Source organism: Aythya fuligula, chromosome 2, assembly GCF_009819795.1.
Source record: "Aythya fuligula isolate bAytFul2 chromosome 2, bAytFul2.pri, whole genome shotgun sequence".
Lineage (NCBI taxonomy): Eukaryota > Metazoa > Chordata > Aves > Anseriformes > Anatidae > Aythya > Aythya fuligula.
Genome location: NC_045560.1, coordinates 50310796 through 50332749, shown reverse-complemented (window position 1 = coordinate 50332749; position 21954 = coordinate 50310796). Strand labels below are relative to the sequence as shown.

The 21954-nt window shown below is 40.3% G+C and overlaps 1 long non-coding RNA gene across 1 annotated transcript in view; it reads left to right on the top strand.

Moving 5' to 3' along the window:
• The window catches only part of LOC116486012, a 199109-nt gene that overhangs the window by 129526 nt on the left and 47629 nt on the right, over positions 1-21954 (top strand). The window contains exon 4 of the long non-coding RNA XR_004252922.1: positions 5904-6019. This is a non-coding gene — a long non-coding RNA (uncharacterized LOC116486012). The remainder of the gene's footprint in view (positions 1-5903; positions 6020-21954) is intronic.

Genomic DNA, 21954 nt, shown 5'->3' with positions numbered 1-21954 from the left:
TTTCATGTCTTAGAGGTCAGATCTGCAATTCAGGGCTGTGACCAGCAATTAAGTGGCGGATAACCCAAGTTATGCACTTACTTATATCTGCATAATAGGCCAACTTAAAAATAATGAACTGTTAAGAAATCATTTCTTCAACCTACTAGGCATGCATACTTCTCTTTCAACATTAAACAATACTGTAGGGAAGTCCAGGAAGGACAAAACTCTTTCTGAATCAGTGGAATTGAATAAATCCAGAGCTCTGTGCATGGGGGAGATCTGCAAGCACAGCTTCTGGGTACCTGCCTCAGTTCCTCTGTCATCTGCATTCTGTGTGTTTTGGGTGAGGTTTGGGGACAGCGTGCATGTAGGAATGCATTTCTGAAAGATATGGTGTATTGGAATATTTTTTCCCTTTTGAAAGAAAGAAACGTTTATTGGGGGACAGGAGGGTTGCAGGGTAGGGAGGAGTGGGTGGGTAAGGTTTTGGGATGCTGTGCTAAAAAGCTTCTGCAGCTGTATTGTAGTTGCGGGTGGCTGCATGAAGATGTTTGCAACCTACAGTGGCAGCTCTGAGTGAAAAGTTAGAGCTTTCATCAACTTCATGCAAGAAATGAGTGCAGTGGCAAGAAAGTGCTGTGTTCTCATCTCACTGGCTATGGCAGGGGCAGCCCTGCTAGATATGGACCCCTATGTTAGGTATTTCTCTCAGCCCTAACCCTATCTCAAACCTAAACTTCATGCAGAGCCTGTGAGACAAGATCCTTCTGCAATGGCCCAGATGAGGAGGTTCTTGCATCCCTGGGCACATTGCCGGGGGCAGCCCCTGTCTGGCCCCACTCTTCAAAGGCCTTTAGGCTTTCTCTTTCCCCTGGAACCCTAATCTGAGGTTGAGCTCTGAGCTAATAACATAATTAATAGGACATCTCCTTCTCTTTGCTACTATGAGAGATGACACAACAGGGTAATATTGGTGCTACTTTTTCTCTCTGGCAGGGAATACAAACTGCTGCTGTTCTTCCTTCTCTTCTGTTCCGGTGGGGGGATGGCAGGGATCACAACATAAAATAGGGCATTAGGATGACTGTCACCGTGCATATGGGCTTTGGATTGATGTGACCTGGATTTGTATGGTTTGCCTCCCCCATATTGTGTTTCTTGATGGTGAGGGGAGATTTAGATCATATTCTCTCCTGAGAAGATGTCCATAGCTCATATTACATATGGTCTTGTCCCCAAATCTCTCTCCCGTTCTCTTCTAACCCTAATTCTAACCTTAACACTACGTCCTCTCCCCTCCCCCTCCAAAAAAAAAAGGAACCAAACAGACATGCAAACAAAAAGCCCCACAAAACACAAATTTTAGCCGTATTGTATAGGATTTTGAATGGATGTAAGCAAATATGAATTGCTTCTTTGAAGGTTTTGAAGTATTCTGTTTGTTGTCTGTCATTATCACTGTCATCCTTCATTATATGAGCATTTGTCGGAAATGCATCAAGTAAAGTAAGAAGCAGTTGGTTCCTGGAACTGGTCCTTCTTTTTCCTTTTTTCCCCTTTCCCCTTCCCCTTCCCCTTCCCCCCTTCCCCTTCTCTTTTCCTTTCCCCCCTTCCCCTTTCCCTTCCACATTACTTCCCTTTCCCTTTCCCTTTCCCTTTCCCTTTCCCTTTCCCTTTCCCTTTCCCTTTCCCTTTCCCTTTCCCTTTCCCTTTCCCTTTCCCTTTCCCTTTCCCTTTCCCTTTCCCTTTCCCTTTCCCTTTCCCTTTCCCTTTCCCTTTCCCTTTCCCTTTCCCTTTCCCTTTCCCTTTCCCTTTCCCTTTCCCTTTCCCTTTCCCTTTCCCTTTCCCTTTCCTTTTCCTTTCCCTTTCCCTTTCCCTTTCCCTTTCCCTTTCCCTTTCCCTTTCCCTTTCCCTTCCCTTTCCCCAACTTCCCCTTTTTTCCCCCTCTCCATTTTCCCCTTTTCCCCTTTTCCCATTTCTCCCCCCTTTTCCCTTTTTCCCCCCTTTTTTCCTTTCCCTTTTCCTTCTTTTCCAAACATTTCGAATCAATATGGCTCAATTTGCCACTTTTTTGATAGTATCCTTGGAAAAAACAGAGCTAAACTCTAGGTCACATCAGTGTGATCTTGACAAAGTGATATCATTTTACCTGCTAAACTGCCAGTCAAAAATTGGTAGCGGTAAGGATTGCTGTGAAAGTTGTCTTTTATGAGACCTTTTGGTTGTGCGAATGGGCATGACACTTTTTGGAGGAGGGAAGAACATCAAGACTGTTTTCCAGAAATACTTTTTCATTTCATGAAAGCCTCATATCCACTTGATTTTTAACTTCCCTTATGTCACAGTGGTGATGGAGTTTAGATGGTGCTCCGCATATCCCCCTACCCTTTTGTATTTGTGTGTGGGTGTGTGAGCATGCACATGGGAGTCTCTTCGAGATTGCTGTTTTACAAGGCAATTGGCATTAAAAGTAGGGGAGAAGGGGAATTTCACTATCCTGTCTGGCCAACTGTGTGATCTGTAGCCAGGTCCATTTTGGCAGGACTGGCTCACACCCCTGTGTTTGTGTACACACACACTGTCCTTGCTGAATGTTTTGTGGGAAGATCCTGTGGAAGAAGATATGTCTGTGTCTGTGTGGGTTGGGTGGTCTGATTTATTCTGCTATGTTTTAATTGATTGATTTATCTCCTCTTCTATTCTCTCATGTTCTCCCAAATCATAGAAATATCCTGTTGGTTTTTTTTTTCCTCCTTTTTTTCCTTTTTTTTTTTTTTTTTTTTTCCTTATAAATATTTTACAAATGTGTTTCTGATGATTTTGGAAGGCTTTTGAAGAGACAGGTTGGGCTTTTCTGACTATTCTTTTTTTTTTTTTTTTTTTTCTTCTTTTAGATAAAAGTATTAAAAGATAGTTACAGTTGGTTGCCTGGATAGTAGAGCTTATGCAGAGGAGGGGATTTACTCTTCAGTATCTCAGCCATGTATCTTAGTTTAATTATTCAGTTAGTCAGCTGCTTCATGAAATATAAGCACATGGTCGCATAAAAATGAAGTGAAATAGTCTATCTAGCCATCTTGAATCTTAAATAAAGTTGGTATTGTTTTGAATGTGTTAAAAATAACAGAATTTTCTTCTCCTTTTTGCAGAGATTAATTTAAACCTTAAATCAGATCATTCAGAATTAGATACCTGAAACCAGGCAGACTTTCAGACCCAAGTTAAGTGAATGAAAGATGTATTGCAATTATCTCATGTATTTTCATAAACTCCTCTGTTCTCCCTGTCTTATGAAAGTATATAAGGAAATGTAATATGCTTGATTTGTATGTGCAGGTTTGCTGCTTGCCCAAAAAAAAAAAAAAAAAAAAAAAAAAAAAAAAAAAAAAGAGTCAAATACTGTGGCTTGTAGTTTGTTGTCATACTTTAGGGCCAATTCAAAAAATCCAGGTTCCCTTTGGTTTCAGTGAGTTGAAGCTTGAGTATGTATGTCAAGGTTTGCCCTCTAAACAACCCAACTCTATTCTGGTGCCCATCCATTTCTATTTTTAACTCCAGAACAATAAAGCATACGTTTCAAGTGATTTTTCTAGCACTAGCTGAGACTTCTGGCTTTTCTTGTTCACACCAGCTGCTGACAGATTTTAAGGTGTGTGTTTCTGCATGTTTGAAGAAGCTATCATAGATATTGGTGACAGCTGGGCTTTGAAATGTTCTTGGCAACCATCACAAAGTGCATGGGGAAGGAGTTGTCATGAACATTTACAGACCATGCTTCATTCACATGTTAGTCTTCTAATAATGACCCTTCCTATTTGAACTTGAGGAGCTAGAGGACTTCCTCTTAGTTCACAGAAACAGATTCAGGCATTAAAGCCAAGGATCCAAGTAACATTTTTATGATGGCAAGTTTGATTAATCAAATTTAGGTTTCATTTTTTTTTCTGTGGCTGCCAGAGGTGTCCAAACTCTTGTGTGGGTATCTTTCCCTTTTTTGCACTTTAGTTGCTTGAGCTGGAAAAGATGCTGCTTTACATTTTGAAGGCTGGGATTTCGGATTATAAAATTCAGTAATCTTTTCTCCATTAATAGTGTAATGTGCAGCATGTTCCTCAGCAGATAATTAAATGCAGCATTTTATGTTTAGGCACATAATCAGATAAATGTATAATAGGAAGAGATTTGTGTTCACAGATGCTGTATCTGCTTCAGGTGTAAACTAAACCAACAGAAGTCTCTGTAGGCAAAGCAGTGCAAGCCCTGCGCAGTTACTCTGGACACGTCTCCAGCATGTCAGGAGTTTATATACATCATGATTATATAAAAACTGATTGCAAGTTCCTAAACCAGTTATTTGCATAAACCACAAACTGCTAGGTTGTCAAGCCAGTGACCTCAGCTGTAACCCTTGAAGCAGTGTGTGTGTATGCAGGCGCATGTGTAGCGTGGGTTTCCCCCTCCCCCCCCCCCTTTTTTTTTTTAAAAAAAAAAAAGGAAGACTTGTGATTTCATTTCTTTTCACTCTCAAACACCTAATTTGGACAAGGATCATGCTATCTAGATGCAAAGACTTGAACTTCTTCCAACTTTGTTCAACCACAATGTGTTTTATTCATCCCAGTAAAAAAAGCAAAGGTGCACTTAACAATCTAATAAAGAATGAAAGTTCACTGTTGACAAAATGTCCTTTCTCTTTTATCCTCCTCAGGATTTTCAGCGTTTTTGTTTTGTTTTGTTTTGCTTTGTTTATAAATGACCTTTTATTTGGCTTTCTTAGTTTTAGAAGAGTCTGTAATGCTATTTGTGGGGTTGAATCTGTGGATGCCTCTGATCTGCCAGGGCCCAGTGTCTCTAGTTCATGCTGTATGGCTCCAAGTGTTACAGATGTGTTCTTTAAAACTTTGTGATTTCAGACTGGAATGCCTGCTAAAGTTGGCTTTCTCCTAAGTTAGAGAAGTGGATGCCACCCACATGTGTACATGGAAATGTGTACAGTATGAATGAGAAAATGGGTGTTTGTAGTAGAGTTACATAAAAATAATGTATAACATTAGGAATAAGAATTACATAGTATTAGGACATATTTTCATGAGAATGTACTTGCATGAGCAAAGTGCAAATACAGAGTTTTCTGTACTTAATCTTAGTGATGGATATTTTATTACTGCTTACTTAGTAAGGCTAAAGTCTTAGCCATACCATTTGGCTCCTAAACCTGCCACAGCAGATTGTGATTTTAAGATGGGCAGGTGTTACTATGTGTGTCCTGTGTGGTGGCAAAGGGTGTATACAAGGGGCTCTGCAAGCATTGCGGAACCATCACTGAGCTGATTCAGTAAATTAAATAAAAGCTACTAAAAGCTGGAGACTACAGAGACTACAAGGAACAAGAAAATCCACTTCTGGGGGTGAATCTGTGTTCTGTTGATACAATTTGGTTTCTTTTTGTAGCATGAAAGTTCAGTAAGCTTTATGTATCAAGGCTCTGTTTTAAGAGCACATTCCAGGTTATGTTTCTGCTCAAGAAAGTTTTTACTATTTTTTTTTTTAATGTTTATTTTTTTTTTCCTCCTTTCTTTTGTAAGGAAGCATCCTGACAGAAAGTTTGGACTTGCTCCAGTAATTGAAGAGACTGTAGGATTTGTTGTAACTGAACATGAAAAAACTTGAAATACTGGCTGTGCAGTTTTATAAAAGCATTTTTTTTGTCATCTTATAGTCATTTGACTTTGTATTAGAGCATTGTCTTTGACTTGAATGCCTGCAAGAAATAATATAGTATGAACTAATTATTTTGAAGTACATATTATAATAGTTTTAAATTTATTTATTTATTTATTTATTTATTTATTTATTTCCCAAGGCATTACTTAAAGTTACTAAGTGCTCCTGTCCTGTTTACATTTTCTTTATTTCAGGCTTGAGCCACAGAACAGGGTGAGGATTTACAGTTCTGGAGGAGAAGTATGAATGGGATTGAAGGATTTACATGGAGGACTCTGAACTCCTTCCCTTCCTGAGTCAGGAAGGATAGGTGAGTGAACTATGGGATAATTTGTAATTAACTTGGTTCTTACTTAAGAAGGTCTTTAGTCAAAACAGGAAGATACAATTCAGATGAATGTATATAAGAACAGAACAGACTTCAGATACTGCAGACACACCCCTTAATTATAAACAACAGTTTTCAGAGTTTTATGTTCCTGTTTAGTAATAAGAGGGTTTCCAGAAAGGATGGTGTGAGGTTGCTTCAAATCACTCCTCCCCCAGCCTTCCAAAACTCTCTCTGATACACAACTTTTTTTTTTTTTTTTTTTTTTTTTTTTTTTTTGGTAACTTTACACCCAAAGTCAATGATGCCTGAGCTGCTAAAATGATTTTAGCCATTCCCGAAGCAGTTCTGAGTTAAGACTGCAACTGGAGAAGAGCATGAGCTGGAGCTGTGTTAGACCCCTGCATGTCACTTGTTATAACAAATAACATGAGACAGATGGGGCAGTATTGGCCCAAGATCCATCCATACTGCATCTGGACTGCTTGGGAAGTCTCTCAGAGTGGACAAGATGTGGGAGTTGCTTCCAATGGCTGCAGCCCTGGCTTGGATTTCTCCTGCATCTCTCCCCTGCTCCTTCCCTGCCCAGAGAGGGTAAGGGAGAAACTAGGAGCCAAACCCAGTAAGGTGGGGTAGATGGGAGATCAGTTCAGGCTCACTCTGACTGTAGATGCATCATTAGGAAAGGCCAAGTAATCTTTTTGTGGAAATTATATCTTTACTTTGGGAGTACTTAACATATAACACCTTCAGGTCCTGACCAGCAAATAAGATCTATGCTCCTTAATACAATCTTTTCAAAGGAAGTAGATCTAATTCTTGTTGTAAAAGCATAAGAAAATGGTGAAGCCTTAGCTTTTTGCAGGGAGTTCTCACTTGTGTGTCTGTATGGGTGGGTCAGGAGTATGTATGTGATCCTGTGTAGCTACCAATGCTGTAAGATTGCTGAGAATTGAAGAACAGCAAGTGCCAATTGCGACTATGACTGTGCACTGGCGGCAATATTGCACCAACTGAGACTCCATAAGAGGGTGCACTTCTGATTGCAGTTATCACTGCACATACAGCTCTTGCACCAAGTTGTGACAAAACAATAAATAGTTAAGAACTAGAGAAAATGAGTTTTAATGCAGGCAGAGTAGCAGAATTATTTTTGTATTAATTTAAACTGTCTAACAGCTTAGGTTCATTTTGCTTGTTTAAGCAGGGCTGAAAATAGGCTGAAAATCCCCATCTATTTCTAGTCCACTTCAGAGGGCCAGCACTGAGATATTGCCATGCCACCGACTGCCCTGCAGCCCAGAGCAAATGGTGTAGGAAGAACAGCTTTAACAATGACACTATGGCCTAGAAGGTGTGAGGGAGGAAGTCTTAGGTTTTGCCTGAAGCAAAATCTGCAACAGGTGAAAGTGTATGCTGCAGAGGAAGGGGAAGTGTATGGTGAGGCAACACAGGTTGTAGCAAGGTGCAGGAGTGTCTTAGCACACAGAGTGGGAGAAGGGTAGGCAGCAGAGCAACGTGGGTGTCAGCGGTGTGTGTCAAAGTGTCTGGAGCTCAGTGGGTGGAGGAAGGAAACAAACGGGAGTAGAAACTTGTGAGAGTTCACAGAGAGCAGGATGAAAGGATGCAGTGCAGTGAAGAGGATGGGAATATTTCTGTTGAACCATGTTTGCCAGACACATTTTTCCCCTCCACAGATATTTCTTGGTGGGCTTTATTTGAGAGTAAGTTTGAAGGAGTCTCCCCTGCAGCTGGTGAGAGAGGAAAGGTGAAAACGAAGTTGGGAGCCAGAAATAAAACATTTCTGAATTGGAGGAAAGAACAAAGGGGTGAGAAATGTGCAGGCAATAATGAGAACATTTTTTTTTGAAGGGGAAAATTGGAAGGTAATGGGAAAGCAGGGATCTACATCAGGAAAGACACACAGTGGTAAGATTGAATTTCTAGGTTTCTCATTTTTATTCGCCATTATAATGTGAATGGCAATTCCTATTGGAGGGAAGAAACTTCAACTTGTCTCAGCAAGGAAATGAAAAAGCTCCCTCGATTTGTTTGCATACACAAAGAATGCTTTAATGCAAGTGTGGGAAAGCAGCAGAAACATTTTGATAGTACTTTCTGTACTTTATATGTTTCAGTGAGAAGGAGTGCCTAGGGTCAGACAACTCAGTAACCATGAGCCTACAAACCCACACCTGGCTGTCTTGTGTTTTCTAAAAATGTGCTTTGTTTTTCCAATCTTTTTTATGCTGTCTTGCTAAGAAAAAAATAATGTTCTTAAAATTTATTTTGAAGTTAGTCATAAGCAAGTATAGTTTTATGCTGGCCTGCATATTCACCACTGTGGGTAAGACTAAAATGGTTGGAAATGTTTTACAGATCTGGGCTTAGCATTCGTCCTGTCATAGATAGGTGAGCGTTCACCTGGAGAGATGTGTCTTCTGTCTGAAGCCAGAGCAGGTCTGAGGCTGCCCTAATATCTCAAGTTGGCAAAGGCCTTCAAAACAGCAATAAGCCTGGCAAAATAGAAAGCACTCTGTGCTTGTGGTTGTATTCAGTTTTACTTTGTGTATGCTTTTCCTTGGCTACAGCTATGCTTCTGCAGTGTGTCTGGTATATTAGTTTTATCAGTGGGAAACTGGAGTTGGTAACCCAAATATGTGTCAGAAAAGAACATTTTATCCCAATTTGTCCTCATGCAGTCCCTATATGGTATTATGTGGAACTAGAAAGACTTTTATTTTAGCAGGTGCTAAATATGGTGTCAATGTTTGCTTACAGGCAGGGCATTATGTTTTCCTGCGCATTTCGTCTTTTTCCACTTCCAACTTTTTTCTGGGTTGGTCTGAGGGCTTTGGGACCTTGTCGTGTTTTCCCAGACACCCGTCAGTGCTATGAGGTAGTTGCTGATAAGGGGATGCAGTTACAGGAGCAGTGGAGGGCAGAGCCTGTTGAGCTGTAGCTATCCTGACCTGCCAGGAAGAGACACATATGTCCTGCCTGTGCTGCCTCATTGTCATCCCCACCATATGGTGGTGCTGGCACTTGTGGGGCTGACACCAAAGCCTCACATATGTGGGGGACTTAGGGAGACATATGTGGCTGTATGTCTGGTGCCTTCCACTGCTGTATGCCTGGGAGTTTTTCTATTCCCAGACATGTTAGGCAAAGAGCTTGTACTGCCTGGCCTTGTTCTGTGCCTATTTCTAACCCTGTACATTCATTTTTTTTTTTTTTTAAACCTCTCAAAATGTAGGTAAAGCTGGCATTCTGTTGTATCTGTAAAGATGCTGACCTAGCATCAAATGTAGTATGATGAAGTGATAAATGTTTCAAGCTTCTGGCCTTTTATCTCTGCTCTTTTTTTTTTTTTTTTTTTTTTTTTTTTTTTTTTTTTTTTTTTTTTTAATGCTTCTCAAACTTAAGTGATTGAAAAGCTTTCCAGATCTGATAACTGAAAAGATTTCAAGTGAAACTTCTGGCTCCTGTCCCATCATGAGATCATACAAAGTGATATTAGCTGAATTTGTACCAGAGTTTGAAAGGAATATGAAAACATGTTACTGTTAGTCTCTCTCATCTATTTTTCAGCTCTGCTGTGCAAATGCCTTCTCATGGGTTAACTTCTCTATAAGATTTTAAAAGCTTTCAAATTCATGTGTATATGTGTGTGTGTTTTAAGAGAAGTTAAAGTAAAAAAAAAATGCCACAGGTAACTCTTCTTCTGTGTCTGCTTGCTACAATAGGCATTGTTGAAAGCAACAGTCTGGTACATGTGTACATGCCTAATAAGGGTAAAAGTGTGTCAACTTTATGTGTTTTGTGGGTTTCCTGTACAAAATTAAAATAAGACAAATAATGCCTTCAGTTAGGCCTTTAGGTTACTGAATAAGACTGAACTTCAAGGTTGCAAAGCCAAGCAATAGGAGGCTAGAAAATTGTACAATTAAAACTACTTGTTCACTCTCTTAGTAAATATTAATTTTGATTGCCTTTAATTAGAGGATTGTGTACTATTTTTTCCCCAGAAGGTCTCTATGTCATTCATCACACAGCATGGCTAATGCTTAATGAGTGGGTTGGTTGTTGATGTTTTGTTTCTCACCATTTATTGTATGGCCTTATTTACTGTGTGCTTGGCAGATGGTGCACTGAACACAGAACTATTCATTTCCTCATATAGTTTTTTATGGTGTTAACAACATATAGGGTTACTTTACCCCATATTTTTCAGGAAATCTTAATCAGGTGTGCAAAATCATATATATATATATATGCATATTTAACCAAACTCTGAGCCTCAGCTGTTAGTTTTAAGGGGGAAGATGTCCAACATGGTTGCCTCAGTCTTTAATAGAGGAACAAGCAGGTTGTACTGACTCTGTATCTCACTCTTCTTTCTGTAGCAGAAGATAAGAGTGGTTCAAAGCCCATGCTGGGGCATGTTTTGTCTCCAGGACTGGAAGAATTTGGTGGAAGTATTGTAAACAGCTATAGCTTCCCTGCACCCCACACAGTGTTTGCATCATCCTGTTGTTGTTTGCACATAGAAACATAGACTTGTGTCATTGACAATCCTCCACTGTGGTTGAAGGTAACCATGCAATACGTTTTGTCCAGCAAGCTTAGAGCATTCCCTCAGCAACCCACTCTCCAACATTCAGTGCATATTTAAGACCTAAGGGAAATGAATGAAGTTTCAAAATCTACAATAAGCTACAGGAAAAGAACACCCTTCATCTGGTTTCTGTCTTTAGGACTGTAAGCTCTTCAGGCCGGAGACCGTGCCTTCCCATATGTCGATAAAGCATTTCAAGCATTACGTTAGTATAAACACCAGTGGATGAGGTCATAATATATCAAACAACATAATTAAATCAGTGCTTTATTCACTGTCTGTGTCTCATTATGGCTGTCTCCTAGGTCACACTACAGCCTTGAAGATCGTGTAAGAACTCAAATGTTATAACAGCCCTCACAGAAACATTTGCTTTGAAGTTGATGCTACTCAAAACCAATCTGCAGAAAAATGTATTTTTGTAAAATGTGGTCCTATTTTGAAAAAGTTGTGTAAACGGGAAACATTTATTATTGATTTTTATCATAAATTGCCATGCCCGCAGACACTGATCATGTGTTTGTGATGGGTTTTCATGACTGAATAGAGGTCTGGAAGCAGTTGAGTGAATGATGTATTAGAATGGACCTTACTTTTTCAAGGGGAGCATGAGCTTAAAGTGGGACCTGCCAAGTTACCAGACATTGGGCATTGGGGTGAAACTGGGAGTTTTAGAATTTAATTGATACTTCAGCTTTTGTCTGCTACTTGAAAGTGAGTTCACTTTAAACCAAAATAGGAAAATATAATAAGTAGGATCCTCCATATGCTTTCAGAGTCCTGTTACCCACACTTTAAATCTCAAGGTATATAAGCACCTATATATGTTTTACAGTGATAGATCCTTATGTGTTTTTTTATGAGGAAATAGGCTACCAATTTTGTCTGAGCAGCATGGTGCTTTGAAGTCTGAAATAATAAATGTAGATATGCACGTAAGCCTCGTGCCTCACCAAGTTTGATGCCTTAGGCATGTGTTATTGCTTACCTATGCCATAATTACTGTACACATGTAGCTACAGGAATATACCCATATGGTTTTCCTACTGTAAACTTTCAGGTGACTTGCTAATCTAGGCCAGTGCTTGGAAGCAAGGACTGGTCCCAGTTCTTAATAATTACAAAGCTGGCATATGGACTTCAACATTAAGCCTCTCCCAGATCCACTTGAAATTGGGTTACAGTCATATTTTATCTTGCTTTTTGAATAGCAGCCTGACAGCGTGCAGAGTTACAATGTTGTTTGACATGCTCTCTCCCCATCTTGCTGGCAAGGGAAAAAGAGGCAAAGATATGTAGAGTTTATATTCTCTTTGCTTTGCCATAAACTAAGGAGACTTTTTTCTTCTGGGACTTTCCTGAATTTATTCATATTAACTGATGAATTTACTGGCATAACACATGTTCTTCCTCCCTAACTTTTATCTATTAGTCTCTAGCATCTTTCTTCAGCACCAGTAGTGAAAGCACTGATGGGTGAGTTGATGACATTTGTTACAGGCTGCTATTTGCTAAATCTGGTACTGAAAACAGGAAAGTGAAGAGAGAGCAAAGGCAACTCCTTAGTGTTCTTCATGAGGAGTGGTCTGTGGAAATTAAACATCAAAGCAGAGTTCTGTGGCTTACCCAAATGGTCGTGTTGGAGGTCTGGGGCAGCCATCAGCTAGGGCTGCCTCTGGGAGAAGTCTGCTCTCCAAACTGTGAGGAGAGGCTTGGTGGGTCCTGCTGGAGGTTGGAATTGGTGGGTCCTGATAGGTAGCTCCCCTGCTGGGAAGAGCAGCCCTCCTGGAAGGGCAGGAAGGCTGTGGGAGGGCAGAGAAAGCTACTTGCCCCAGGGCTAGAGCAGGAAATCACCTGGCTGCTGCCCAGCTACTGAAACAGCAGCAAAGAGAGGTCTGTTACCCTGCCTGCAGATGGGTGCTTCTGTGTGGCTCTGGGTGCTACAAAGGAGTTGCTTTGCTTGTACTGAGATCTAGTCTTGAGAATTGTGCTGTGCCCCGCTTTTTTGAGTTTTCTTTGATAAAAACAGCTGGCCAGTGGTTGATAAAAATATTTTTGAGAGAAAAAAAGTATAAAAGACTCTAGTCTAAAATTTCCGTCATCTTCAAAAAATGCCTTTAATTTTATTATATTTTGTCAGTGGCTTGAATATTGACTGGTTAGTCACTTGGTAAGCCTCCGAATAAAAAGAATATACACTATTGTTGGTTTTACACCTTTTCTATGTCCTTGTTCACTTTTCATTGTTTCACTGATACTATTATTATTTTTTTTTTAATACCCAGTCAGAGTAAAACAAATGTGGTAAACTCTAATTTAGAGGTGTTAGCAAGGGCTGGCTCATGCTGATAAAAGGGTCAGCCAGGCTTTGCCGGTTCTTTATTATAATCCACTACCCACTGTGGTTTAGCCTCTCTGAATATTACTCTCCTGTTATACTTGCTATCATCTCTGTGCAGATTATAGCTTAATACTTGCAAATGACCTAAATATAATGAACAGCAAGCCAGAAAAACTCTAAAAGCATACCCTATGAGAAGACGAGGGCAATACTAGCAAACTTGTTTTTCTTAGGACTAGTGTGAACAAGTGTTGGGTGTAAAGAAAAAAAAAATGCTTTTTTTTTTTTTTTTTTTTTCCCCCCCTCGTTGCAGTGACACAATTCTCATTTCTGTTTGCAGTCATCTAGTCAAGCTAATTCTCATTTCTGTTTGCAATCATCTAAGCGAGTGTTTAGGTGTGTTAAGTGGCAGGGCCTATGTGTCCATGCACAGCTCGCTGTGCCGCAGATACGAAGCAACACACAGCTTTCAAGTGGGAGCCATCTCAGAGCACAGGCAGAGCAAGCTCAGGTCTGCCTGTACCTGCCTTTGTGCAGAGATCTTGAGAAGAAACCAGAGGCACCCATTTTCTCTTTATTACTGCATTGTACCAGAGGCAACTACTCTAATTAAAATTTGTAGTTAGCATTGGTTTGATATCCCTCCTGTAAATTTCAGTCATGTTAAGACTTCCTCATGGTGGTGGAGAGGTGTGGAGCAGAGTCATGGAGAAGCCAAACAGCACAAACATGAGTGCTTGCATAACCCACTGTGGCAGCCCTACCTCCGTCTTCCATAAGGGTTGTTAAGAAATTACCTGCGACTCTTGGTACAAGGAAAATTACTAAACAGCTTAAAAGATAATGTGACTAATACTGTGTAGAGGAGGAGAAAAGGGCTGTCTTTCTGTCTGGTGTTGCAAGAGGTACGAGTCACATCCTGCTCTCTGCCACACTGGGAGGGAAAGGTGCTTGACCAGGCTCACCACAGCCTTGCTGCTTCTGCCCATTCCCCAGTGTGCTGTTTCCCATAGGTTTGAGCTAGTGGAAAAAGCTGAAAATCCATATAACATGGATGGTAAGGTGAAGAAATTAATGTTTTAATGAAGGTGCTAAAGGATGGTATTGTATGGATGGTATTGTCTTATGCTTAGAAAAACAGAAACCTGGAAGACTACTAGTTTTCTGAATAGGTCTGTTTTTCCTTCTCAGTCGCTTAGTTGTTCATTTGCTTTTGCTATCCTGGTGGCTACTAAAATGCTGTGCCAGGGTACTGTCTTCTGTTTGCTTTTAGAAGCTGGAAGACTGAAAAGTTCTTCCCTCCAAGTGTTTGTTTGCTGTCCTGTACTGGGTTGTTTCCATCACTGCAGTTAGTTGAAGGAAGAACACTACGTTCATTTCCTTTCAGGGACCAGAGGAATTGATTGCATAGGAGATACGGTCTGGTGTGTATCTACCTTTTCCCACATATAAAACCGTTTTTCTCATGGGAAGGTTGGTGTTTAAGACGAGGGTCTGGATGTGATCTCTCTGTTGGACATGACATTGCAGCCCATGTATGGGAAAGAGGAGCAGGGTGGCACTACGTTCAGAGTTTGGCACCCGTGTCAAGCTTCCCCTCACACTATATTTGACCTGAAATGAGTAGCTGATATGATATCACCATGGGTGTTGCCAGACTTTTCGTCTTTAAGTATTAATTTTGGGGAAAAAATAACAAATATTTTCTTTTTAAACAGAAAGAGAAAGCCCAAGAGGATCTTGGCTGGCTCTGCATGCCCTATAGGTATGTCTGATTGTTTTTGATGAGTGAGGCATTGTCCTCCTGTTTACCTCTCTCAAAGGAAGTGTCTGTTGACACAGTCTGTGTTTCAATAATCTTTATTATACAATGCTCTGGGAAGCCTTCAGGGCAAGCCAAGCTGGCCCTAAAAGCATCTCCTTAGTCACAAAGTGAGATGGCCACAGCCAGACGCCCACGGCTCACATTGCTTTATTCACCGAGATCTCCGCACCAGTAATGCTGGATCTCGTGGCAGCTCCCACTGCCTTCATTTGGAACAGTGCAAGAGGCTGTGGCTCTCCTGACAGCTGCCATGCTTCTGTGTGGTACCTGGCAGGGGCTGGGATTTTGGTGCATCTTCAGTGTGGGTGCTGTGTGGTGCAGATGGGCATGGAGGGGTTGTGGAGGTGATTGTTCTCCCTTGCCTTTGGCCTGGTTTTCCCCTCCCTCTCCTCCAACCCACATGTTTTCTGCACGCCCTCAGACTGAAGGAGTTTACAAATCAGGGCTGAACTGTTGGAGGTGAGCAAACACCGGATGATTTGCGTGACGTTGTGACAGGATAATGAATGTGCTCTTGTAAACCTGAATACACGGAGCTGGCTTTGGTTTGCATCAATGTGATGTTTTCCTTTAATGCTTAACAATAAGTTGTAGGTAAATGCCTTTCTGGGCGTATCATTTCTGAGCAAGTAAAAATCCCACTATCAGCAGAGCATCCTGCTCTTTTGTTCTCCTGGGCCCCAGGAGTGCTCTGAGCCTGACCAGCCATGTTGCCTCCTTGAGGCATCTCTTCCAGATCCGTGTGGCTGCCTGACAGCTCTGAGCATCTGTGCTCCCACACCTTTCAAAGCAGGAATGATTTTACAATGTCTAGAGAGAGAGAGACGGTTAGAAACCTGCCTCTCTCAAGACGTCTGTAGTCCCAACATGATGCTTAGCTTTAGCATCAGCTGCTTGCACTGCAAGATAGCTGTATTCTCAGTTAAAAACCCAGGAAGGCTAGAAGTGAAGAAACAAGGTACGAGTGACCCAGTTGTCAAGTGTAAGGTACTTCTTGTAGGGCACGGGGAGCTGCCTAACAGCTAATTATTTTAATTGATGTTTGAATACTTTGCAGGGTCATGCATTAATGATGAAAGCAGCTTATGCCTTCCTTACAGCCAAAGATTTTAAGGGCCAAATTCACTGCGAATATAAAGAGTGGTGCAAATTATATGTTGGAGCCCAATTGTTCCCCTGCAGGCTATAAACAACTCCTATTTTATGTCACTAGGGGTTATTTGTCTCCTGTGGGAGAGACTATAGTCTGTGGTATAGCTGACCAGAAAATGGTTGTTAGTGATAAAGCAGTGTAATTTGCATTGATTTATTATTCATTGGCTGTACAGAATGAATGCATTTTACCCAGCAAGAGGAATTGTCACCAAATTCTTTTGTCACTTAAACAAATGTCCCTGCTGAGTTTAACTGAGATGTGCTATTGTAACAGAGTGGAGTTTATCACACACTTTCCAGCTTGTAACTCTATGAAATCTGAATCAGACTTCAGTAAGAGTTGACTGCAAGCTGAATTTTGCTCTGTCCAAATAAGGATCGATGATAAGAAGTATATGTACACAAGGAAAAACTAAATGCACTTCCCTGAATTTGTCCAAATTCCCTGCCATCCAATTACATGTACATCCTGCTTTAGAAGCTCTAGTGCTTTATATCTAGCATTATGTGTCTAAAATAATAGATCTTCCTTGGCTACAGGGAAGATGGATTTGTGTTTGCTGTGGAAAAACTAGGATAAAGATCATCCTTGTAAGGTGTTCTTCTGAAAGGGTTAATTTTAGTTCTTACAGACATTATGAGACGTGTTAGGATTGACATAGGCATGATATTTCCAAGTGTATTTTGGTATTGGTGTTCCTCTGAAAACTGCAGCTCTTGGAAGAAAATGATTTGGTAAAGACTGCTTGTGGGGTTGCTCTCTCCCTCTTGCTCCACACTTTCTTTTAAGGCAGCCTTCTGTTTCCAGTGGGTTTAGAAGGAAATCTGGAAACGTGAATCAAATGCTATTTCAAACTCAAAAATTAGAAAGCATAACAAAAAAGGAAGAATGTCTCTAATAAGAATTATTTTTAAGTCAGTCTGGGGGGGGGGGGGGGTTGTTTTATACTCAATTTATTTTTAAGACTGTGTGTCTGTGGCAGTGCTAAAGCTTGACTACTGTTACAGGTGTTGAAATGTCCCTTCTAGAGCTATTGGTGTCACTGATTTCATGCCTGGAGCATGCAGAATTGGTGCTGTATGGTCTTATGGTCTTCAGCAATGGTTGCTGAGAGCACAGACCTGTCTGCTTGTTAGTGCAGCTACACTGACAGCTCAGCAGGCCACCTTCCACCCCAGTTCTTCAGATGCAGACTTGCCAGCCTGGGGGGTGCTGGTGCAGGTCTCAGACTGGGATGTTTTGGCACCCCTGGCATGTGAGGGGACTGCCACCAACCATTTGGCCACCTCTATGGGTTCCTGACCCTGCTTCCTCAGCCCTCTCCTTGGGGTCAAGGTGACACCATGTTGCACTGACAGTTCTCCAGCTCTGAGGTGATTTGGGTCACAATAAAACTGGTAGTAACATAAGAGGTAAAGCAACACTGGAGGAAATCCTCAGAGGCTTTCTAATGTTTCATTTTGTTTTGTGCATTGGCTTACCATCAGCCTTCCTCAAGGAGACCTGGCTGTGATCAGCCTTTGAATAAACACTGTGTGTCGTGCCATGGGCCATCATTTTTCACAGACTGGGATGAACTTGTAGGAAGGAGTACCATAAACTATAAATCACTCTTTTATAGACTAGTTTATTTGGCAAAATCTGAATAAAATAAGAAATTTGGAACTTAAGTCTTCTCCAAAAGGAGCATGTATGTCCTATCCATTTAAAGCAGAACTGTTTTGTAGCATATTCCTTCAGATTTTTTGTTAAAGGTTAGCAAAATTGTTTAGACAGCTCTGGTGGCTGCACATCAATCTGCTGTAACCAGCTGATTAATGCAACTGATTTCTGCAGTGAATTTCTCTAATCACTTCTTATTTACAAACTGGAATGGTTTTGTTTAAAGCAGCTATGCTGAGTATTCATCCATCTTAAAATTTAATTCCTTGAGTGAAGTAAGTTTAGGAAACACAAATTTAATGAACCTCTTAATGACACCCAGTGCCCCATAAAAGAAGAGGTCTTATGCAAATTTTCTGGTAGTGTTAATCCCCCTTGCCATCTCTTACAGCCAAAGTAAGAGAATAAATTTTTCTTCAAGCAAATAAAGAAGAAATCATAGTGAGTGTAGGCAAATACTCCAAAGTCTACAAGGAAGTGTGCTGGAAGCCAAGAGACTATGGATTTCCATTATCCAAGCTACTGACAGGTAATTTGAAATAATCTACAGATTTTTATTTTATTTTTTAAAATTTATTTAGACATCATAGTCTTACTCTACTGGAAAATACAGGGGGATCCTACTTTAGAAAAGGAGTAAAACTATATAATCCTTTTTCAAGCAGAGTTAGGCACTGTGCTGTTGTCTCTGCTGTGATACTTTCAGCTTCTTTACAGAGTGCAAGTGCTGCATCCTTCTCTGTTTTTATTCTGTTGGTGAACATCATACTAACTGCTAGTACATAATCTGTTGCCAGTGGTAAGTATAAGAAATATTTAGCAGTGCAGTCCTAGCCACTTTCAACATGCTGTGAAGGATTTTTCTTACTACAGGAAACTCAGTTTGACAAATGTGCCCAGGAATTGGGATGAAGGAGTAAAAGCAAAGTCTATACATTTCATAGTCCAGTCAGTAAGCCCTATTGTATTGTTGCTTGGCAGAAAATGAGTCTCCAAGAAGGTTTTAAATGGTCAGTTGGTCCGTTATATAGCATGTTGTGTCATACAAAGCAGGTTTAACTGAGGAAAAAAAAATTTAAAAAATCTAAATTGTTACTTGAAGGTTTAATGCAGTCATTAAGGGCCACCAATAATCTGTTAGTCATCTACAGCAGTCACCATGCCTACTATTTTATTTTGTAAAACAGGCATATTCTCCCTGCACTTTTGTGACAGACTCTTTTTTGGTTTCTTTCTGTTACCATATGTATCTTTGGCAGGATATTCTTCTGTTCTGCAAGTTTCCCTTTGTTCTTTGTACCTCACCACTAGGTAAGGTACACTCATTACACTTAACCACTCATTTTATGAGGTCACAATCAAGCTTTCTATCTTGATGGCTCAGATATGTTTGTACTTGAATCCCTTGTTGGAGCAAAATCTCTGACATTTCCAGGTAGTGGTCTCACCATTTTTCTGCACTTATTCGACAGAACTCCAGTCTGTGACATCACCTTCAGTTTGGCTTTTCTTTTAGTTTCTCTCACAAAAGTTATCTGATGTTTTCAGATTCTTGTAGACTTCTGAAGAAGCATTTCTTATCTGTGTGTACCACTAAAACTCTTGCTCAGTCCTTCATCACCGTATTCCCCTCTGTCTGCCAAGTTACTTTCTTCAGGCTTTGATATGTGCTCTTTGTCCTGTTAATGGCGCTTTAGATTGCTCCTACAAAAGATACTCCAAACATATCACTATTAAATTTACCCTTTTCCTGATAGAATTCCCTTTACTTTTCATTGCCTTAAACAAAAATCAACTTTACTTTAAAATGACTGAATAGTCTACCTCTGCTCTACCTGTAGTTCATAGTTTTTGGAGGCTGACTCTGCTCTTCATAAGCCTCTAGCACCCACCTCCTTCTCTTGTTATATTTCTAGGATTCTACGATTTCTAAGCAGCGTATCTGTGCTTTTTGTGCTTTTGCTCTTTCTTTGGAAAAACAAACAAACAAAACAAACCAACAAAAAAATGAGGATATGAAAATCTCTTCCCAGTTCCACTTTTGCCATGATTTCTGCAGGAAGTTTAGTCGCTAGAGATCAGAATTCATCCTGTCCCTAAAGGAGGCATGTAGGTTCCTCCCATAATAGGTGGGAGGAAAGCTTGGGCTGTGTTTCTGGTATCCATTCAAGAAAAGAGACTATTTCTTAAGGGATGGTCTACATCACTCTGTGGGTTAGTAGTGGGTTAGTAGTCTTTGATACTGAGTTTGTTACAGCAGCTAAATATGTTAAGAAATGACAGGAAAAGATCTGAAGATGATCATACAATATTCATGCCCTCTCCTGAGTGTGCAGGAAATAGAAAAGGCAGAAGATACAATAACGAGTAATGGAAAGAGAGTAAGGAAAAAAGAAAGTGATAGAAGTGGTAGGGATGTTAATCAGATCAACAGGACGGTTAATAAAAGGTTTGTGCTTAGCCCAACAAGGCAGTTGTGGTCAGTTAGAAAAAAGGAAAGGGTTTGGGCTTAAATACTGGGTTGATAGGATGGAGGAATCCAGAATACCTGTGAAAACAAATATTGTAGAGAACAATAGACACATAACAAAACAATAGTCTTACTGGAAAAGTAGTACTGAATAAATTTCTGTGTTCAGGAAGAACAGAAATAGAAGGTAATAGGCTGTGTGTATGAACAATATGAAAGATCATTAAAAAAAAAAAAACAAAAACAAAAAAAAAAAAAAAAAAAACGCACAGAAACACTCCAACAGGAAAGGACATCCTGAATAGAAGAATATCTGGTTTGGTTTTAGCAACTAATGATGAGATCATAGAAGAGCTAGTCATGAGAAATAACTTCAGACCAAATGATCAGAAATTGATTTAATTAAAATGAAGGGAAGATTAAAAGGATGTCCTTAATTAAAAGTTGTCTTTGAAAGATAGCAAACTAGAGTCTGTCAAACTGCAAGCAAGGCATGTGGGCTGCACTGGGGAGGCCAGGGACTTGAACAGTGCAAAAATTTGGAGTTTTTGCAAGTACACAAGTAGTCTGTTTTTTTTTTTTTTGTCCCAAAGAAGAATAAAAAGTTATGAGGAAAGTGTGAAAATTAGACTTGCCAGTATTCAGGCTAAATGAAAAATTGCAAGTAATGTTTAGACACACAGGAAAAGGACACACATCAGCCGTGTAAACAAATTCCAAACAGCAAGAGGGCTACTATATAATGGTGCTGTTTGTTCAGGGATCAAGCATAATTTAGATGCGGCCTTAGTGTAAAAAATACCACCCCCACAGCCCTGTCCCACAGACAAACCAGCCACCCCCCAAAAAACAAACCCTCATGATGTCCATCAGGACAAAAATCTGAATGTGGCAGAAGCAAAGCTTGAGTGTGTTAGTGTTCCTGAATTGTGCAGAAATAGGTAACCAGCCTTTGTAACTGCTCACTTGAAAACTGAAGGTGTGACAGGAAGCATTTTTCACAAATCCTTCAACACCTGTTGTCCACCTCTAGGCTGTATGATTTACACTTGATAGTGTCACTTATCTGCAACTATCAGCTATCTGTAGTTCTGTGTTGTCACACTGCTTGGTGTTGTGGATTCTTGAAGATGGCTACGTCAATTTGGGAAGGTTCAAAGTATATAAAACTTGGAGAAAAGTTAAAAAGGGGGTGTAAAAATAACTTTATTTGTGGTGCCATGTTAGGAAATTATTTGCAGGGTTCAGTTAGGGGTTTTCTGACTGAGCGAAGAAGGGAAGATAAATTCAGCAGTTGTACATTTTGTGACCTGATATAAGGCAGTGGTATTTTTGGGACACTCAAGGGGAGAATGTTGTCAGACTGGTTATGATAAAGCACTGAGTGAGAGATTTAAGCTTCTGAGATTAGAAGAAAGGGATTGAAAGAGAGCAGATGGATGTCGTACTCAGGAGAGAAGGAAATATCACAAGTGATCTTGAATCTTCTGTTGTGTAAGCATTGAAATCCCAAAGTTTACAGCAGGAGAGGAGGAAGTTTTGGAGGGAAGGTGTTTGGTATGAGAACAAGATAATTTATGTTGGTGACAAAGTGTAAAACTTGAAAATCTGGGAATAAAATGAGACATGTACGAGTGCAAAGGAAATGTCTTAGAAGGGGAAGAGTTGTCTGATGATGTGGTCTCATGAATTGCTTGATCTGATACAAGGCTGCTGGCCAGAGTAGATAGATCTTGTTGAGAAGAAGTGTGCTGGGGCAGAGCCTTCCAGGTTCAAAAGTGCCCACTGATACTATGGGCCAACCACAGCAAAGAACAGTCATGGACAGGAAAAAAATTGAACCAA